We start from the raw sequence: 21781 nt of genomic DNA, 5'->3' as shown, positions 1-21781 counted from the left end.
TCTCTTCTCATTTTTATTGTTTATATATGAGACACAGAAGTTTATCATTTTCATTTGTTCAAATCTTTTCCTTTTTCCTTTGTATGTCTTCAAAGATTAGAAAGTCAATCCTCTTGAGATATTTAATAAATATTCTATCCTGTCATCTGCTTTTTCTAGCTTTTCAACATTTTTAAACTCTGTAATCCATCTGGAATTAATTTTGGTGTGGGGTTGATATATTATTTTAATGTCAGTTAAGACAGTTTATTCATTTTTAAAGATTACCTATATTTTGAGAGTCTTGATCTTTTTTCTCTTTTAATTGCCTTATCTATGCTGGCTTTCTTTACATTTGGTAGATCCTTATCTTTAGTTATATTCCAGATTTTATTTGAAGTGTCATCTCTGCTAATTTTTAAGTTTATTGACTATAAAGCATATTTCTACTTTTAATCATATTTGAAGTTACTATCCAAAGGCAGTCTACCTCCTTTTTAAATTAAAAAATCTAGGATGTCATGTTGAGATTTGGGTTGATTTTAGAAATTTTTGATGTTAACTAACAAATAAGTACAATTATATTGATGCATACATCTCTATTTATTGTTTTTTATGTACAAGTCCATAAAGGACTGTCGTGATTTTCATTTTTTGCTTAGTTTAGTCATGGGAGAGTAAAGTGACTTTCTTGCATAGTGAGTGTCTAATGTGTTTTGAATGTGGCTTTTTCAAATCTATTGCTGTAATCATATTAATCTGGTAAATGTCGTATGGAACATTGTCTAAATTTAGTAGACAGGGAAGTAAAAGTCAAAATGTAAAGAGAAAGCAAGAGTAGATTACTTTAAAATTATTAACTCCTTACCTTTTTCCTTGATGTATTTATTGACTTGAGGTGAGGATGTTGGAACTCTGAAAATATCTAAATAGAGCATCACTTATTTTATTTGCTTCTGAAATGTAATATACTGTTATGAAATATTATGTAGTGACAGAATGGTTAACTTAGCATTTAAAAAGAAATCGGGTTATAAGGTAGGGTGAATGAGGAAAAGATGTGTTTAAAATGCATTATTTATCAGAAAAGATTCTGAAAAATTAGCCCCTCATATTTAGTTTTGAAGCAAGAGATTTTTGCCTTCAGTTCTTTATAGTCACAATTTAAAATTTCCGTGTAATTGGTATTAATTAAAAACTTAATACAAACAATACAGATTTTTAATGTGGACATTATCAGCATTATAAAAGTAGAATAATATGAGCCCACTGTATCCATCACTGAGGTTCAGTTAAGTATGTAGTCAATTTTGCTTTATCTGTATTCTCACTGATTTCCCCTTCCATGTTCTTTTGAAGCAAATCCTAGTTATATCATATCGTCCAAATATTTCAGTATGTATTTCAAAATTTTAAGAATGCTTTTAAAAACATAATCCACAGTACCTTTATCACACCTGAAAAATTGACAATTTCCCAGTATCAGCAGAATTCTTATCTTCCCGATTGCCATTCATAAGTATATATGTGTCTATATAATAATTATTCCTTTTTTTTTAGCAATCTGAATCAGTATCCAGATAAGGTCCATTCTTTGGGATTGGTTTATATGTTTCTTAAATCCATTATAATGTATAAATTCCTCTTCCATAGTTTTTTTCCCTTAGATTTTTATATTAAAAGAACTGAGTCATTTGTCTTATATAAAACTTTTTTTGAGAGATAACTGTATTGTAGAAAAATAGAGCAGGTTCAACATGTTTTCCAGATTTGTCATTTGTGTACTATGTTCATGATTTTTGTCATATCCCAGATTTACTTAACTATTTTCATGATTATGATCCTGCTTTTAAACCAAAATTCATACTGTATTCTCATTCTAATCACTCACATTTATGGGATGATGGTTTTTGATGTCTTTATTATATTTTAAAATACTTGTTAAGATAAATGTAACTATTAAGATAAATCTCTTCATCCATGTACCATCTAAAATCATTTTGAATACCACACCTTTGGAAACACTATTTTAATATTACTGTCTCTTCTCCTTATTTTCTTTACTCACTTTCTGTGTTGAAATCTAATCAGTTACACCAAGAGGAACCAATCTGAAACCTTAGATACATTTCCTGCATGTGTCCTGAAACGAGGTACATTCTGTGCAAAGTATGGTTTTACTGGCATCCTGCTAGTGCAGTGTGTTACCAATCTGAGATCATGGTCTAGCCAGTTCAGCATTTTTATCTTTCAAGTTCAAATTCCATTACGTGTGACCTGTAATTTTACAGAGGAAGGAAAAAATCCAGGAACCTACTTCTGGCTTCTCAATGAAATCTTCAGTTTATTATTGGTAAGTGGAGTTAGGTGATGGCTGAAAACATTTTTCTTTCTCTTGAATAGGATTTAACTTATAGGGAAAGTTAAATTTGAATATTATAAATTAAAAAGAAAACAGTGATAATTTTTTTAAGTTTCTAAAAATTTGTGGAAAAGGCATTACAATAAAATAAGTTGTTTGACTATATGAACTTTGAGGAAACTTTATTTTTGTCTTTTTGACTCTGGTCAAATTGTATTTCTCTCTTGTTCATCCATCTTTGCTAGTTTTCCAGTTTGTCTTAGGCTTATCCATTTTGTCCTGTTAGAGTTCTAAGATTATAACCTCAATATGTCTCCTTTTGGTTATATATTATCATTATGCTAGAACTATGTTATCAAATGATTTGATAAAATATTCTGTAAATAAAAGCATTAGTTTCACACTGCATGGCCAGTGTAATATATATGCAGCTGGGAAACTGTGTGGTTAAAGTGAGTGAACTAGCGCATGCCGCTTACGCCTAAGGAATATTGTCATCTCCAGTGGCTCTTCTAGCTCTTAAAAAACATAAATCATGTGACATCTGTGTGGTAAAAGGCCAGTAGATTATAAATCTGGGCTTAGGATGAGAGGAGGTCTCAAAGGCTTCCTCAAGTTCAGGAAGGCAGAACTGGGGAGTCAGTGTGCTTCTCCAGATCCCTTGGATTCACCTCGTAGATGAGTCCTATGCATCCATGATATTCGTTGTATTTCTTATGCTCCAGCCACTTAGTGTGGATCTGTAGGTTACTACCTATAAGTAACTAGCTTAGTCCTAGCATTTCTTTCCTTAAGATAGTCTTTACATTTCTTTTATTTTGGTATTTGAAATATAATCAAATAATAAAGAATACTATTAGGTAAGGATCCTTTAGCTTTTAATACATTGGATAAGGTTTTATATGTAGCTTCTAGATAAGGTGCTTTACTTAGAGCATTAAGACTCTAGGAGGTAAAAGAAAGATCTTTGTGAGTAGGAAAGGTTGGTTGGTAGACCTCATGGTAAGCTCTCTGGACAGAAATGGTGAAGATGACTTTTCTCATAAGAAATTTTTGGGTGACAAACACTACGGTTTTTGGGTGACAAACACTACGGTTTGCCTGTCTAGTACTTTTCATCACTACCACTACCCGACTTTCTTTGGGGTGGCAGCTTGCCTGGCTGAGAGATTTGCCTTTGTAGACTCATTGCACTGCAGTCTAAGTGGATGTCTGCCAGGGTGTATTTCTGTTTGCCCGAGTGAGGTGCCCCTCATTCCCTATTGCTTTTCTTCTCCTTGTCAGGAAAGTGGATGTGGTGCTTGGACTTTCTTGCTCTCATTTGTGACAATTAAAAAGTAGATGAAATCTGTGTATTTGGGTGGCTGAGGAAAAAGAATAAAGGAGACTGGGGGCAGTGATGTCATTGTGGGGCTGCCTTGGACTGCCTACCTTTACACTTCTCTTTACATGAAGAAAATAACAATTTCTTTTCTATTAAAACACTGTAGAAGGATATTCTGGTATGTGCAGCTGAATATAATCCTAACTTTGCTGCCTAAGAAACATTATGTTTTAGCCTCACACCAGAGCTTTGTTACTAAATGCTATTAGTACACCCCCCCCCAATACTGATTTTGTCAGTGAACTTCAACTAGTATAGAACTTGACTAGCTGGGATGGAGAGGCTATGAGAAAAAAGCATAATTTCAATGTAATTTCAATGTAATATATCATCAAGAATCATGTGATTCAAGACCATTCTCCTCCTGAACACTAAGTTGAAGAAAACTTTGAATCCAGGTAAGTTCTTGCGGTTTGGTTTCTAAAAGTTGTTTGTAGCTTTCTTCCTCTTGCAGCCTGGCCATTCCTTAATGATTCCGCCACCAAGACGGATGGCACATGCGCGTATCCAAAAAGCCCCTGTCTTTTCCCTTGCTGATTTTAGCCTGCCTGTACTCCTTTAAACATTCTTTAGGAATAGAGACTCTATTGTTTTTACTGGTCCCATGCTGCAGATGTTCAGGAATTGCTTCATCGACTGTGCATAACACAGGAGTTACTTCTGCAGGGTGGGAGTGTTCAGACTTTCCTTTGAGTACTTGTGGATGGCTGTATGTGTATCTTAAGAAACTACAGAGGGTGTGGGGGAGTCTCTAGAACAGAGTTTCTTGTCCCACCTGGGTCAGAATTAGCTGGAGCTCTTAAAAATACACATGCCTGTGCCTCACTTAAGATTTACTGAATTAGAATCTGGAGCAGTAGAAAGTGCGAATCTGTGTTTTTAACAAGCAGTGCAAATGATTCAAGGACGCAGATACTTGAGAAATACTGTTTTTGAGCCTTCTTAGATTCCCCCAGCCTCCTATACAGGGCCCTCAAGTTGCGTGTTTGTATTAAGGTGCTGAATGAACCCGTTCCGCTGGTGAGTGCATCCTTCACTGTGGGCATTTGTTGTTGATGCGGATGCCAGCTAGCTTGCTGAGTGCTGGCTCTGTGTGTGAATCAACTTGTAGATCGGTTTTACCTGAGTATTTAATGTGTGAGGAAAGTTCTTTGTCTTGCAGTAATTGATATTATTCTTGAATTGAAACAGTTTTTATCTGCAAATAGCCATGGAGCTGTTTTTCCTTTAATGGTGCTTATCCGACTGGCAAGATTCATATTCATTCAGGTTTTCAGAAACTCCTATTACCTTCATTTTATTGAGGAAATCCTTGTTTTCTTTTCTTTCAGAGGTGCTAATTTTTCAGTCACTCCTAAAGTCTTTTAGAAATGGGAATATAATTTTTAAAAATCTCCATCATCCTTAAAATAACTTGCTTTTACCTTTGAATAGTTTTGAAAAATGTGGTGTCACTTCTAAATCATATCTTTGCCGTTAAATGTGTACTATAAGTAGCCCTTAAAAAATATCTTGGGTTTTTTTTGTTGGTGGTGGTGGTGCAAAAATTTCACTTCTGAATCCAATATATAAGCAAGCAAGCCTTTCTTTGAACCTGAATTTATACATTTATAACATAGAACACTTACATATTTTTAAGTGTTTGTACTTTTTGAGTCAGTTCTTAAGCCATGACAAGTTCAACTTAGCTATTAGGTGTTTTTGAGGCCTCCTGGTTGAGCATGTGTTTTACCTTCCGCCTTACTGCCTCCTCCTTTATTGGGCTGTTTCAGTCATAAAATGCTTTGCCCTTTACTAAAGCAAATGCCATAAAGGATTTGCCTTAGGGCCAATTATTTCTCCATGACTTAAGGTGGAGTAAGAATACTAAGGAAGTGAAGTAAACAGAGAGTACAGCTCATGTCCTTTTATGGAAAGTAGTTTTGCAGGAAGAATTACTTTGTACACCGCCCTTTGAGAGTGAGGCAGTTCAGAAGATGTCCCGTTAGGAATGGTCATAAACGTGTGTTTTCTTCTGTTGATGAAATGCAAGTAGCCTAGAAGATTTGGCAGCTCTTCCGTCTCAGATAGCGTGTGGGCTCTTTTTAGTTGTGTGGGAGCAGAATGGATGGTTGAGACAAACAGCTATCCTAGCAGCTGTGAACCGGGCACTTGTCAGTCTGGGACACTCTGTCCTCGGTTCTAGAATTTTACAGGCTGATTGGGAATGTTTGATCATATTAGGTTACATAACATGCAGTTCCTGTGGACACATATGCATGTATATTATACATACCTTAGATAGACACCTATATGAATGATAAATACCATATAAATGGTGAAGTCATTCTAGAGTTGATTATCTGGTAGTTAAAATTTGTTGCTTTTTTGGTTTTGGTCATTATATGAGCCTTACTAATTAGGTGTAGGATGTCAAGAATATTTTATAAGACTATCTGGTGACATCTTTTAAAACAAACATTTTTATTGAAAAATTAAAGCTTAATGACACTTGTAAAATATTTGAATAGTTTAACAATATACAGAGTATAAAGTAAAATTTCCCCAACCTTTTCTAGTCTTCCTTCTTCTAGATACACTCTTTCTACCGTTTTACTCATTTCTATGTTCTAATGTGCATCACTCTCCCCCACTAATACATGTTGTTCTGCAGTTTTCCTTTTGTTCTTTGATTGTATCATGGATGTATTTCCAGACCAGTACGTATAAGTATTAGTGATGTACATAATTTACATGTCAATGTTTTTGAAGTAATTATTTTTTATATCCATGTTTTTTAAAGGAATGTTTGCTTATTTTTTGCCAACACATATCTTTATGTGGCTGTTAATAACAGAAAAAATTAAATATAAGGTATAGGTAATCTTGTTAACAAGTATTATGATAAGTTATATGCAAATTTCCAATTACAATTAATAAACAATTTAAAATGACCTGAACATCTTGTCAACAATGACTATAAAATATTGTAAACTCTGTTTTTGAATATTTTTCCATATATTTGATTCTGTGTAAAATATTTGAATGATTTTGGATAGTGTTTTAAGTCTTTGAAATGTTGACATCTGTGAATATGCTTTCCATTAGCTTTTCTCAAAATTAAAAATACGTAACTTATACAATGCCATGTTAATTATACCTCTAAAAATGTTTATTTAAAGATTTATATATAAAGTAGCTGGAATTATGGTCCCATATACTATATATTATTTAATAATAGTACTTAAAATTCTTGACCATGTCCTTCCTTAACAGTGGATAAAAAATTGGTGAGATGACCCAAAGGGGTATCTGATCAAAACTAATTTATTCTGTATATTGCATGTATTATCTTTCTAGAATTTCTCGTTAGTTTGATATTTATAATCCTATTTTATGTAGCCTGATATTAAAATAAGTCAGTGTGTTTGATAATTGTGTAAATGGTAAATGGCAGCAGAAGCCAATTTAGTATTGAAAAAAAATTTTGTGGCTGATCTGCTAATTGTATGACCCAAATGTGAAAAACTGAGAGATGATTCAAAAAGTGGTGATTCAAGAAGGTAAATGATTCTTTTAGAGTAGCGTTTTAATGAATAGCCAGTGTTGTAGTGTTAAGTAATTCAGTGAATTAATTTGGGTTGTACCCAGAAGGTAGGAGTGGATTCTTAATATACCTTTCAATTCTGTGTCTGGTTCTTTTTGTCTTATATGTGAATTTGAGTTTTGTAGTATAATATTAAGTGACTGTATTCCATGGTTTTTTTATACAACTTTATCTGTCAGAAGTCTTTATTCTCCATCTCTGTCACAAAGCAGCATTTCTCTATCCCCAGTGGGAATTTTTACGTGATAGTGTGAACCTTGTTTGTGTTCACTAACAGAGATCCTTGGTATATTGATTTAGGAGTGTGGTCACTTTTTCATTGTAAAGAATGCAGTGATCTACCCTCACCCCCAGCCCCCAAAAAAATGAAGAAAAGAAAAGAATGCAGTGATCATTACTTTATTCAGAATAAAAGCCAGAAACTGATTTTGGTTATGGACAGGCATCTAGCATTTGCACTTGAGACGGGAAACTTAATGCTCTTCCAAGCTTTTGAGCTGTTCAGGTGTTTGAGTAAATCATTTCCTTCCATAACTTCTTGACTCTGACGTTGATTATCCTTATCTGATATTTTAGAATTAATATGATCATATTAAAGAATCTTTTACTGTTGCTAGTTCATACTTAAATCCTGGGACAATTTCCTTTTCTTTTTGGACCCAGAACACATTGAATATTGGATAAACTTCAGAATTTATCTTCAGTGATTGGCTACCTTGTGAAATACATCACTTGCGTATTGTATTATTCCTCTCTGTCTTCGTAAATTTTCAGCAACAGCTAAGGCTCATAATCTGTACAACTAAGATGTATAAACTGTGCTTTATTTTTTCAAAACATTGGCAAGATGAATGTCCATTTCATCATCTATCTCATTTAAGTTAGAGATTTCTTATGCCAGAAACAGATAGGGTAAGGAATGTAATTTTTATAATAAACTATTTAGTTTTAAGAGTTGCTTTTTTCCCCATTTCTCATTAGTTAAGAGATAATTGGACCAAATTAAATTTATGAATCAGAATCTCCTATATGTGTTTTGTAGATTAAAAAACACTCTAGATTTTTACTATAGTACAATGTTTTGGAATTAGTAGTAGAAGTTTATTTTTTGTGTGTGTGAACTACGAACAGTATTTTAATACATCTTTGAGTTTCCATGATGGAAGTGTAAAAGAAAAAATACCTTATAATCCCCTTATGATTAATATACTACCAAGAAAAATATTTTCTGTGCATATAAATGTTTATTTTTAAAATACAGAAGTGGAATCATTTTTATATGTTTTATAGCTTAGGTTTTTACCTTTATTGATGTTTAATACATGTGCAATATACTGCTCATATTTAAAATGTACACTTTGATAACTTTGGACAGATCTGTACACCCACAAAACTATCATTACAATCAAGAGAGTGAACATAATCGATCACCCCCAGAAGTTTCCTGGGAGCTCTTGTAGTCGCTTTCCCTTCACTTTCCCCTTCTCATCCCATACAACCACTGATCTGCTTTGTATCACTATAGATTAGTTTGCATTTCCTAGAATTTCATATAAGTGAAACTATGCAATATGCACTCTTTTTTTTTTTTTTTGCCCCCCCTTGGGTCTGAGCTTTTTTCATTCAGTGTAATTATAACAATTATTTTGAGATTCATCCATGCTGTAGCTAACAGAAGTTCATTTCCTTGTATTACTGAGTAGTGTTTCTTTGTGTAGTTTGTTTATTTACCTGTTGATGGACATTTGGATTATTTCCCATTTGGGGCTGTTACTTTATAAAGAAAGCTGCAGTGCACCTTCACATACAAGGCTTTGTAAGGATGTGTGCTCTCGTTTTTCTCGGTTAAATACTTAGGAGTGAAATGGCTGAAGTATATGGAAGGTATATGCTTAACTTTTTAAGAAATTGCAAGTTTTCCTAAGTGGTTATATCGTTTTACATTTCCATTAGCAGTGTATGAGAGTTCTGTTTCTTCACATCCTCATCAATACTTGCTATGATCAGTATTTTTAATTTTAGTCATTCTAAATCGTATGCATAGTATTTTTTTTTAAATCAAGATGAATTATTAGAGTCTTCAACATGTGATGCACTGTTCAAGTTTTTTTTTTATTGAAATGAATGCTATTTGTGTACAAATTTCTGTGTGGGCTTATGCTTTCATTGCTTTGGATATGTACCTGTGAGTGGGATTACTGGGTCATATGGTAATTCTGTGTTTAACCATTTTAGGAAGTTTGAGACCATTTTCCAGAGCAGCTGCACCGTTTTAATTCTCATCAGCTGTGTTATGAGGCTTCTACTTCACCACGCTCTTGTCCATACTTGTTATTGTCTGTAGTCATCTTGGTATTAAGTGGTGTCGTTGTTGTTTTGGTTTGCATATTCCTGATAGCTAATGCTATTGAGCATCTTTTTATGTACTCTTTGGACATTTGCATACCTAATTTTATGGAGAAATGTGTATTTGAATCCTTTGCTCATTTTAAATGTGGGGTTTTTATCTTTTTATTATTGAGTAGTAGGAGTTTTTTAAAAACAATACATGTTTATGAGGCAAGTCTGTTATCAAATATATGATTTGCAGATATTTTCTCTGTTCTGTGGGCTGTCTTTTCACTTAACCTTGATGCACAAGTTTTTAATTTTGATGAAGTCCAATTTTTCTATTTTTTCTTTTGTTATGCTTTAAGTGTCGCATCTAAGAAGGCTTTGACAATCCCAGAGTCCTGAAAATTTATTCCAATATTTTCTTCCAAGAGTTTTATAGTTTTAGCTGTTACATTTAAGTTGATAATCCATTTTGAGTTAATTTTTCCATATGGTATGAGGAAGAGGTCCACTTTCATTCTTTTGCATATGGATATATATGTGGAAACCATCTTTGGTTTTAATTTATATTTCCCTAATGACCACTGATGTTCAGTATGTTTTCTTTTTCTATTAAAATTTTTTCCAACTTTACTGAAATGTAATTGACATATTAACATTGTATAAGTTTAAAATGTGCAACATATATTAAAGTATACGTGTATACATTGTGAAATGACCACCACGATAAGGTTAGTTAACACACCCATCACCTTACATAATTGTAATTTTTTTTGTGATGAGAACATTTAAGTTCTAGCAACTTCCAGTACCGTATTGTTAACTGTAGTCACCATGCTGTGCATTAGATCCCCAGAACCTATTCATCTTATGACTGGATTAAGCGTCTTTTGTTTGCTTTATTGCCATCTGCGTATTTTCTTTAGTGATATATGTTCTCCTACTTTTTCACTTAACAGCATTCCATGGACTGAAATTTAAGTATGTAGATCATTTATTGACATAGAAAAAGATCTAATTCTGTGGTCCTTTAATCACTGAATAATATTTAATTTCATGAATATGTTAATGATTTTTTTAAACTTTGTACATAAAAATGGTTGTTTACTAGTATAAAACCTGTTGTCCTAAACATCCTGCACTCTTATTTGACAGAAATAAGTACTTAGAGGTCTAATTACTGGATCCAAAAGTTTATGTGTTTTTAAGATTTTTGATAATTATTGCCAAGTTACCCTCAAGAAAGATTATACTCCAACAGTGGGAACATTTGAGAGGGTCAGAAAAACCTTTAGAAGCATGCATAGACCAGGGGATATAGTCATCTGCCTTCTCATTCACATTCTAGATCTTGACAAGGTCACACTGTTTCTTGACAAACTTTCATGTCTCTAAGGGCATTGTAGGTTTTTTTCTCCCTCTGATACATGTTTCTTACATATTGTTAAGACTTTTATAGCTACATTTCTTGATGCTTTTCTGCTCTATATATCTGGAAAGTCCCACACATCTTTTAAGGCTGAAGCCACTGTGACCCTCCTCAATGAAATCTTTCTCAGTTTCAACCCCAGAGTATAAGTTTATTCTAAGCATACACTACATTTTACATATTCATCTTTGAATTTTAGAACCTACCACTGTGCCTGGCATATGTATTTTTTTCTCAATACTGACTAGTTAAATTATGCTTGGATCAAATCAGGTTTCTTATCTATATTATATTCTACAGTATATCTTTTGTATTAATGCTAATTTCAACTTGAAAAGCTTATCGATGTGAGTATATCCCTAACTACTAGCATTATGCAAGAAATCCTAGTTGTATCTGAGAACGTAAATGTCATCAAAACACACATTAAAGTAACTTTTTGTTTGTTTCAGAATTTTATAATCTCAAATGACACAACTGTATAAGCCTGGCCTGGTTTCACTGTTTAGAATTATAGAGTAGAATATTTTGTTAAACTTTAGCTTAAGATTTTTCTTAAGATTTTCCATTAAGTTGCAGTAATCTCCAAGTATGGTTCAGTTAAGGTTGTGTTGTAAGTTGACCTTAGCAACATCTTCTGTTAGATAGCATGCCAAAATTAAAATGGAGCTTAGTTATTTTACAAAAAGGTTTGGCATTGTAGATATTTGTCTGTCTCCTCTGGCTTACAGATTTGTCCATCAAGCTGTGAAGACCTAAATTTCATATAACCAACTGTCTAGGACATTAAAAAAAAAATGAAACTTTTGAATGTTAAATTAAAATTATTGAGTAAATGTATTACTTGCTTTGTATGTAAAAACAGAAATGACTGTTCTATTGCCAGTATTAGAATTCTTGTAGAAGTCTTATTGAATTGATGAATATATAAGAGGACATTTTTATGAAGATCAGTACAAGCTGTTTTCCAAAGAAAGTCTGGGGAAATGTTTTTGCAACTTGAACATCACTAATGCAGCAAGTTGAGTTATTTGGGGGCTGCTTTGGCCAGCACACTGATGCCCAGAAAAGGTCTGGGCTGATGGCTTGCCAGATGCACATTAGACCCAGTAAAGGAGAAACCAAACTAGCTGACTACTCACTGCCAATTTCAGTTTCCATTTGACTTAATCCAAACTACATTATAAATAGGTAACAGCCTACAAATTCAATTAGTTCCAGAAAAACCAGATTTATCTAAAATTGTATCTCTCATTTTTGTATGGTTCCTCTATAAATTCTCATTGATGGTAGTAGATAAAAAGGCATTAAAGTTTGAGTCTTTCTGATTTCAGAAGATTTATGCCCAGCAGATGTGACACTTTCAGACTCACACCAAATGAGTGAGCTGTGATTTAAGAATTGCTTAAGACTATCCTCTGGTGTAGATTCCTTTTTTTTGAAGACTGCTTTATATATGATTCTTTTTTTTCCTCCTTATGTATATGATTCTTTGACATATGTATTATTTCCCTCAAAGGAAGGTATTGTCAATGGCTTTAATTGAATTAATGCTTTCTGTGATGCTTCTTTGTTCCTCGTTTTGTTGCTGAGCGTTTTGGGGACATGTCTTAATAATTATGTATTTACTGTCAATGAAATCTTTCTGCTTAGTATTGTAGAGTTGAGAAGATAATTTATTTTTTTTATCCTAATAGTAGTGACTACTGTTTATGTAAAGAAGTGAAAATAATAATTCAGACACCCAATACCAGTATCCCAGTAGAGGTAAAAAAATTGAAGGAGTGGTTTATACCCAGTGAACTATACAAAACATGTTATGATCATGATAAAAATATGATTACCAATTATATAGTACAGAATTCATTTTGGAAAGGTTAATTGACTGTGCTCAGCTGTTAAGATACCTTCTTGAGTACTTTGACATTCCTATTAGATAAGGTGGGAAAACATCTTAGTGAATTATTCTAGAGTTCAGGTTTAAATCTTATTTGTAGGGTGGCTTATCTTGTCTGCATATCGTCACAAAGAGTTATGTAGAGATAATGAAACAGCTTCATTTCATAAAGTAGGAACCTATTTTGTATTAATTCTGTATATTATTGCTACATAGCAGAACGTGTATCTAGTGCACCGTCATCCAGTTTCAAATCATAGATTTTGGACCACTCTTCACCACCAGCACTTTTGTCTTTGAGTGTATAGCTACATGCTGTGAGAGAGTTTTAACTTGCCAGATAGGCTGAGAGGAATAACAACATTCATTATTATATCTGTTATTGGAGAATCCTTCTTGGAAAACTATTTTGCCACTGCTTAGCTAAACCTAGATTTTCAGCCAGGAGTCCAAATGAGGAGTGACCTGGGCTTTGAGGTCAGGGCTAAGCACGGAGAAGCCAAGTGCGTGGGCTTTAAAAAAAACAGGCTCATTTGGATTTTACCTGCAGAGAGATATTAGAGTTATATTTATTCCTCTCTCAAATTCAGTGGCTAAATTTAAAATTAAGTACCCCCATGAGTGATTTCAGAGGTCTTTTGCTCGTGGCTAAAAATGAAAATTAAATATATTTAACAGAGATGTTTTTGTGTTTTCATATATTTCATTGATTTTTTATATGTTTTGCTGTTGTAATGGTATATTCCCAGCTCAGGATCTTCACATATACTGGTCTTTTTGAAATTCTTCTGCCTGGCTACCCCTGGACTGTCTGAGTCACCTGGTTGACTCCTAGACTGTTTGAAATACCCATATTATTTACTCTTATAACACCTTGCATCAAAAAAAGGTAGTACACTTATGAGAATTATATTTAAGTACTATAGTTATGCTAATTATTTATTTAATGTCTACTTTCTATACTAACTTCACAAAGGCATTTTTCTTGCTCACTGCTGTATTGTCTGTTTCCCATTGTGTCCTTGGTGTTTAATGGGTATGTACGGAATGAATGAATACATGCATGCATCCATTGTATTCTTTTAATATAAAAGCCTTGTACGTAGTAAAGAATCTAAACATGGTATTACTTTGGCAATGGTGTCTATTCACATCTGAAAGTATAATTTTTTTCAAAGTATAATTTTTTTCTGAAAGTTACTGTGCCTTATCAGCAAAAGCAGCTCCTTTTAGAGCATCTAATACCTTGTAAGAGTACTTGAAAACTTGTGAATTTTATTTAAAAAATTTTTTTTAGATACAGGTACTGGAGATTGAACCTAGAACGTTGTGCATGCTAAATATGTTTACCGCTGAGCTATACCCACCACCTGTGAAATTTATTAACAACCGTGAATTCTTTCATTAATTTTTAGCCAAAGGGACATGTGTAGACACAGTTAACATTTTAATAGCTCTTCCAAACTAGGGGATCAATACCTGTAATAGCCAGTCCCAGGAAATTTTACATAAGTTATGCATAGATTTCTGTTTTACAGTTCAGTTCCTTATGCAGAATTGAAGGCTGAATAAAGAGAGGACGAACACCAAGAATGTATGCAGGGATAAAAAGGCAGAAATGATGTTTTGAATATTCAGGCTTTTATGTGTTATAAAATAAGTTATAGCAACTGAAATGTATTTGTTTTTTAAAATTTCATTTACTTGTACTAATTTTAAACATACAGAGTATAAAGAAGAAAAATTTTAAAGTTGCCTGTAGTCATGTTGTCTAATCCCTCTGGTAATTCCTGTTGACACTTAAAAATATATATTTTTCTGATTTTCTAAAAAAATTTTTTCTAACTCTTTAAAATGTCAGGACATTTCAGGCACAGCAACTGGTCTTTGATGTTCTAATACGGTATTATTAAAAGTGTTGTCAGTTTGTGATAACGTAAGTTCAGAAATTGAGTGTATTTAGACATTTTAATGGCAGTTTGACCCAGTAATTTTATGTCTGTTGAATGTAATAATAGAAATTTGGGGGTTGTATTTTATACATTTTTTAAAAATAAATTTTTCAGATAATTTGGTTTTTGTTGTATTTTTATTAAAATACTGGTCTGAAACAGATAGGAGATTTTTAAGAACTGTCTCTTTGCAGACGCTTTGAGGAGCTGTGCTCTATGTTATTTCATTGATCAATCATATTTCATCAATCAGTCTTATTCCTCTCTCACCAGTCTCTCCTCAGAGAGGCTTCTGTTGTCAGTCATCAAGGGAATCCCTGGGGAAGATCCTTCTACCAAAATAAAAATGTTGGGAGGAAATGGGGTAATACGCTATCTTGGAAGGCAGAAACTGGGCAGGCTGACTTCTCTCCTTCTCAAAAGAGTAAGATTAATTCAGTAGGAGAACTGCAGGGGTTTTAAAGTGAAGCGAGGAAATTGGAGGAGGCAGGGCAAGTGTCTGTCTTTTCTGCCACTTTCCCTCTCTTCCTCTTTTTCTGCCTTTTCCTTCCTGCCCCCTGATCTCCTCCTGCTTCTTCAGTCTCTCTTCCTTTTTGGTCTGGATGGTTTGACTGAGGAATTTTTTTTTAAAGCTTGTGTGATGTATGAATACCTGTTTTTGGATACCTGAGAGTTAATCAGGTAGCAGTTTAGAGCTAAGCTTTAAGGGAAAGAGATTTCTCTCCTGCTTTATCCAGCCTAGTTTATCAAAGTAGGAGGGACAGATAGATGGGATTTAGGGAGTAAACTGTGCAAGAGTAAAACATGTGCTTTTGGCTGGAGTGTGCAGTGTGTTATCTCTGGAGGGAGAGTGGCAGGTGATATGCTGGGTGGGAGGGCAGCCCAGCTGGTGATCACAAGGTGGACTTTGGAATCGCACTGCCTGGGTTCCAGCCTCAGTAATGTGACCTCCTGACTCTAAGTGACCTTAGACTAGTAACTTAACCTCTCTTTACCTTAGTTTCCTCACTTATAAATTCGGAGTACTAGTACTTTATAGCGTCTTTGTGAGGTTAAATGAATGAATACCTGTGAAACATCTAACTCTCCAGCATTGCTTCCCCTTTCCTCCTCCTTTTCTGTATTATTAGCATAAAGCCTGTACCAGGCAACCTGTTGAAATAGATATCTTTGTGGGTGTTGCCGCTGGTGTGAGTACTAGCCAAATATTTGCAGGATGGGCACATAGGTTTCTTCCTTTCTAGTTTGCCATTTTGAAAGTTTTGTTTTTGATTTTTAAATCAGCAGACAGAAGTTTGTGATAGTGACTTTTTTTTTAAATTGGAGCTATTAGATGTTGGGTATTTCTTAAATTATTTCCAATATCTGAATGAAACCAGTAGTCACAGAACAGGCCTAGAAAGATAGATTGTTGAAGTGGCCAGACACCATAGATTATACATTCCAAACTACTCTTCCTCCCCCACCACGTATTTTCTTAAACAGCTGAACAAGCTCAGGACAGATGAGTTCTTTGACGGGTGTAATTAGTTTTGAAAATAACTGCCTTGAACATTAATTTAGTATTAAGTTGTTACTACAAGAGATTCCTTAATCTCTCTTTAGCCAGTAGAATTTTTAATTGAGTAATATGGATATTTTTCACTGACCTCTCCCGAAATAATACTGTTTTATAATAGCTTTTCATTGTGTGGGAGGGTATTTTTGATGGTTCAACTTCATATTGGGATAAAAATAGCTGTAATATTGTTCAGGTGAATTTATTTTCGAGATCTGCGAGGTTTCTCTCCTAGGTGTTTGTATCTGTCACTTGGCTGCCTGAAGAAATTCTTTTTCTTATCAATTAAACCACCCAATCTCTGATGATAGTTCTGTTTTAAAAGGTCCAAACATCTGATGACCTGCACCAGCTTTGATATGGGAGACTTGTTTTTTTATCTGTCAAAACACTGGGGAAAGGTCATTGAATGCCAGACTCCAGACCACTTGGATTTCTACAATCCTTTTATGTTTTCACTTTGTTTTGCTTGTTCCAAAATGGCAGGTTGTGATTTTGGCTGTCTAACATCGTTCCTTAATATGAGAGTTTATGTTTATTATATACAGAATGATAGGGAAATTGATTGTGTTTAGCTGCCTTTTATTTCTGTTGGGAGTTACTGTTATGTCTTTATGGGACAACGTCAGTATCTTGTGTAGAGATGATTTATGTTTCCCTGAATAATCAGTTCTTTCTGGCCTAGGAGACTTCCTACTGTCTTGTTTGTTCCATTTGCCAGTGTCATCACAGCTTAACAGAATGTTATTTTAGTTCTTTTTGAAATCATTTTGAAGTTATGCTTACTATTTAATAATATAAATTCAGTTTCTCTGAACTCTAGCTAGATTGAAACTCATATTTCATCTTGTAGCATTTGCCATGGTAAAACAAAAAATGTTTGCAATCTGATTGAAATGACTGATGTGTAATGAGAATCAGAACGTCATGATTGTATTACTCTTACAGAGAAAGACCATTTATAATGTGTGACTAAAATTGTGTAATGGTCTCTTGCATCAGGTCATGTACTCACCAATTATTGATTGTGTGCTTAGTCTGTTTCTCATTTTCAAATCCGTATATCTCCTATCCAGTACCCTTGGCATGTGGCTGTCTGCCTTCTACTTAGACATACCCAGGAATAGGAATCTCATTACTTTGCAAGGAAATCATTTTATTTCTGGAATGTTCTGAATGTTTTCCAGCCTGTATCTGTGCTGAGAATTGAAATCTTTCTTTCTGGAACTGGTACCCTTGGACTCTTGTTCCTGCCTAGAGGGTTTATTAGATTCCTGGGCTCAAACTCCGACTTTCTAAATCAGAATCTCTCGTAATGATCTCCATGACCTGTACTTTTAGAAGGTGCGCAGAGAGGTTATGATCAGCAGGGTGTGGGAATCACTGCTTTGTAAAACACAGTAATTCTAGTTCACTACTATATCATACAGTCAGTTTTTTCAGCACCATCCATTTTTCCTAAGTACTTCCTGGTATAACTTCTGGATCTTCTATTGTGACCATGGTGGCTTCTCTGGTACTGAATTATGTATAATATTTCTTATATGGTCTAAACACACAGAATACGGTAGGACTGACACTTCCCCTACAGTCGGTAGTGCTTTTTGTTGTTGTTGTTGTGCACTGTAATATATATATTACTGCTTAAAAATATTTAAACAAACCCCAGAACATCCTGTTAACTCAAAGGGATAGTGAAGCCTTCTAAAGTCTCTCTGGTTTTATTTTTGTGAACTCTTTGTCAAGCCTTCCAAATTCTCATGAATTTGAATTTCTCTTTCAATTTTTTGCTTTTGAGTCTAAATACTGGGCTATAGATTTATTCCCGTACATTTTGTGTGTCGTCAAGTTAATAAAAAGCTTTTTTTTTCCTACAGCCCAGCATACTACTCTCTTTCCTACTCTGTTGTTTTCTTTTTTTTTTTCTTTTAACATGTATGAATTGGTATACATACCTCCTAAGTCTATAAAAAGTTGTTGGAAACAAATATTGAATCAGTTCCAAGAAACGGAGCTTGTGTTATTGATTCTTTTTTTAATTGAAGTGTAGTTGACTTACGATATTACATTAGTTTCTGTCGTACAACATAGTGATTTGATATTTTTACACATGCACCATAAAAAATGATTGGAATATTATTGACTGCATTCCCTTATGCTATGCATTACATCCCCATGATTTGTGTATTTTATAACTGGTATTTTGCCCCTCTTAATTCCCTTCACCTATTTCACTAATCCTTCCATACCCCCTCCCCTCTGGCAATGCCTAGTTTGCTCTCGGTATTTATGACTCTGTTTTGTCGTATTTGTTCATTTGTTTGGTTTTTTACATTCTACATATAAGTGAAAACATCCAGTGTTTGTCTTTCTCTGTTTGATTTACTTCACTTAACATAGTACCCTCTTGATCAATCCGTGTTGTTACAAATGGCGAGTGATATTCTGTTGTATGTGTACACTACATCTTTATCTGTTCATCTGTTGATGGACACTTAGGTGGCTCCCGTATCTTGGCTGCTGTAAATAATGCTACAGTGAACGTAGGGGTGCATGTATCTTTTCAAATTAGTGTTTTCATTTTCTTTGGATAAATACTCAAAAATGGAATTACTGGATTGTATAGTAGTTCTATGTTTAATTTTTTGAGGAACCTCCATACTGTTTTGTGTAGTGACTGCACCAATATGCATTCCCACCAACACTGCACAAAGGTTCCCTTTTCCCCACATCCACGCTAATACTTGTGTTTCTCAAACTATTTCAAAAAAAAAATTTACTGATTTTTTTATGGTTGCAGAGTAATTATCAAGTGAAAATCAAGAAAGATTTCTATTCACTTAATCAAATACCTAAATAGAGTTTTAGATTTGGAGTGAAGAAAATAAATATACTAATTTCAGCTAGGGCTGGGTCATGTCTGCCAGTTTTTTGAGTTTTTGTGTATTTTACATTGCTCTAAAGAATAAAGTTTTTGATTTGTCAATCACTTTGGTAGGGAAAAATGCCTGGTATCCCCTTCTTCCTCCCTGTTTCTTCCAAACAAAACAAAATGTAACAAAACAACACTTTTTGAAAAAAAAACTTTACTCTTGAAGCTTGCCATAACCCTTCAGAGAATTCTCAGTAAAAATTTAAGTTTCTGTTCTATTGGTTTTGTTCCAGAACAGGTTTTAGTCCATGAAGTGTGCCTGTGATTAAAGAATCTATTGTAAGGAATATGTTTCTTACCTGAGTGTTTCTGAGCCATTAGACATGACATGTGAGCTTGTTGGTCTCTAGTTTATGTCTATAATGTTGAACAGTGTAGCTGGAGAACTTACGGATGAGTTAAAGGCTTTTGCTCCTGAAATAGGAGTTCTAGCTCAAATAATATTGTACTATGGTATGCTGTTTTTCCATCTTGCTTGGAAATTGAGGAAATGGCTTATAATGATGGCAGCAGAGAATAATAACTAAGCTAACCAGGGGGTTGCCTGATAGATGTTCTTGGAAATGTATTCTTAATGTTTAACTTTTTGAAAAGATGTTTGCATACACCAAAGAAATGTTAAGGCAAAATGTTAATGTGTGAGATGGAAGAGCAAATATAGCATTTTTCATTTGTTATCTGATCTTTGTCATTTTATATGTGGAGGGGAAGGTTTTGTAAAAAGAGAAAGTAAAAAAGTGTCTAGCATAGTGCCTGGCATATAGTGAATACTCAAAAATGGTAGTTATTATCTGTTAATTACACATACTTTTAACAATTAGAAAGTATAACTCTGTTATCTTCCCTTTCCTGCTCCCTCCCCTACACTTATACGTGAGTGCACGCGCGCGCACACACACACACACAAGAAATACTTTATGTGCTGGTATATATTATATGCTTGTTAACCATTTGCTGAAAGAATGGGATTTATATCAACTACTTTAATATAACTCAAAAACTTTTAAGTAAAATGTTGGTCTTCTATCATTCAGTAATGATCAATAGTTGGTAGTAGTGATATTTTTGATTTACACAAGAAAAGCACCATATAGAGACTAGATTTACCTGTGACTTCTGCTAGTAAATTCTTGGGGGTTTTTTGTTGTTGTTGTTGTTGTTGTTGTTCTTAACAGTAATGGCCTTGATCTTGTCCCTATATTTAAGTGACCCTGGGCTCTTACTCTGAAGGGAAGAGGTGATTGATTCGTCAAAGGACTGATAGAATAGGTGGGAAGCAGGGTGAAGATGAAACCGCAGACAACGTGCTTTAGACATATTCTATCAGGCAAACCAAAATCTTAGCCTCCTCCACTTGCTCACTCCCGCCTCTGTGCAGACTTCGCAAAACTGGGAACAGTGACATTGCTTAATAGACTCTCCCTAACTGCTGTCAGCACCTTGTCCCCTGCCAAGTCCCATGTTACCCAGAGCTCAGATACAGATGGCACAGCAGTCGCACTGCAACAAGAATCCTTCAGTCTTGCTCTTAGTTTAAAAAAGGAAAGAAAAAATAGTGGCACTGACGTAAGAACATTTCCTTTCTACTTCCAGCTGCTGTCTGTGATCATGCATTTGCTTTCTGTGGACAGAGTAAAACATCTAGGGGTAAATCAATGTCTTGTGACGAGAGACCAGAGTGCTAGAAGCGATCCACCAACATTTGGTACTATTGATAAAAGCCAACTGTGCGGGCTGGATTATTGACCTAGAAAAATGAATCTGCGACGGCAAGAAAAGGCACAGGAGACCCATCAAGGGGGTATTGGTGGTAGTTCTGACCTAAACAAAGAGAGCTGGAAGGAAAGGTTTCCTAGGATTTTTTTTTTCCTCAACAGATCCCAATTGGGATAAATAAAATAATTCCATATACAGAAAAGTTAACTCTTTGGGCCCAAGTGTTGATGAATCTTAATTTTGAAAGGCTACAGATGTACAAAGGAAGCTGAAGCCATACTTCTAGAGACAGGAATGGAGTGAAGACTTACTCATCTTCTTTAAGGGGTAAGAGAAAGTGTGTGGTAGAAAAAGTACTGAAAAGAACCAGGAGTAGACGAGCATGGATTTCTTGGAAACAGTGTGGCATCCAGGAGTGATAGTTGTATAATGTAAGTACTCTGTTCTAAGCAATAAAAATTTTAAAGAGACCACACGAGTTACTGTGGAAGCAACTTGTAAACTTAGATTCTTCTGGAGTTATTTATTGTCACATACTGTGCCCTTTTACTGTGTGGCTTTTGGCATCCTGGCCAGCCTGGGCTGTTAGTTTCCCTGTCACTTTCTCCCTAACATGTGAACACGGTCAACTACTTGCTATTCTGTGGAAATG

At 34.4% G+C, this 21781-nt stretch overlaps 1 protein-coding gene across 13 annotated transcripts in view; it reads left to right on the top strand.

Annotated features, from left to right (window-relative positions):
• Positions 1-21781, top strand: part of PDLIM5 (PDZ and LIM domain 5) — a 185413-nt gene that overhangs the window by 24511 nt on the left and 139121 nt on the right. The window contains exon 1 of one of the 13 annotated variants that reach the window (XM_074343703.1): positions 21026-21560. The exons of the other annotated variants lie outside the window; for them this stretch is intronic. The gene's annotated coding sequence lies outside the window, so the exon portion shown is untranslated. Of the gene's footprint in view, positions 1-21025; positions 21561-21781 lie in introns of those variants that run through there. 13 annotated transcript variants of the gene reach the window in all.

Source organism: Camelus bactrianus, chromosome 2 (assembly GCF_048773025.1).
Source record: "Camelus bactrianus isolate YW-2024 breed Bactrian camel chromosome 2, ASM4877302v1, whole genome shotgun sequence".
Lineage (NCBI taxonomy): Eukaryota > Metazoa > Chordata > Mammalia > Artiodactyla > Camelidae > Camelus > Camelus bactrianus.
Note: the sequence above shows the minus strand (reverse complement) of the source record. Positions and strands in the feature narration are given on the sequence as shown.